Source organism: Phalaenopsis equestris, unplaced genomic scaffold (assembly GCF_001263595.1).
Source record: "Phalaenopsis equestris unplaced genomic scaffold, ASM126359v1 Scaffold001098, whole genome shotgun sequence".
NCBI classification, from domain to species: domain Eukaryota; kingdom Viridiplantae; phylum Streptophyta; class Magnoliopsida; order Asparagales; family Orchidaceae; genus Phalaenopsis; species Phalaenopsis equestris.
Window position 1 is genome coordinate 256,405 of NW_018165537.1, and position 918 is coordinate 257,322.

Here is a 918-nt window from a genome sequence, read left to right on the forward strand (position 1 = left end):
ACCATTATGATCTCAAAATTGAATTATATCATAGGCAAGATGAAAGAATACTAAAAAAATCTATTATTTTTATGTATAAGTAGCCCACTTTACAGAATGATTTTAAGGATAAAATTGTAATTAAATGCTTAAAATTCTATTTATCTGTTTATACAAATTTTTCTAATTTAATCAAATATTTATGGACTGTTTCATAATTAAATTACAAATTACCTGTTCTCTTAATCTCTATATTTTAAACTAATTACAATAGGAAAAATATATAGGAAGAGAGCTCTTTACTTTTTAAAATCTCTCATTTATTGATCAATCATTTATAGCTGATCATAGATCAACATACTTTTCATAAGTAATATTTTATGAAAATGATTTTCTTCAATATGTTTATATAGAAAATTAATTTGATTTCTATAACCACACACACACACACACACACACACACATATATATATATATAATATAAGGCTATTGAAACACCGATTGACACGATGTTACCTCTCCCTCCCACTACCGGAGACAATACTGTCTCTGTTCTTCCGACTGATATATTGTAGTAAATGAGACGAACGTGAACCAATTTTTTTTTCGTTCGGTTAGTTAAACAAACCAAATTTGAAAAAAGTTGCATTCGTTCGTGTTTGGATCGTTATTGTTCGAAATATATAATAATTTAAAATAATAATATATATAAAATTTATGATATTTTTAAAAAATAAAATTTATAAATTATAATATATAATAAAAATCCGAACAATTCAAACATTTCAAACAATTAAAAATTATTTCGTACAAATCGAACCGAAACACGAACAGTGACTTAACGAATAATTTCGAACACGAGCTTATTTCAAACAAATTAAATTTTAACGAGCAGAACACAAACACAATTTCTGTTCGTTCGTGTTCGGTTCATTTACA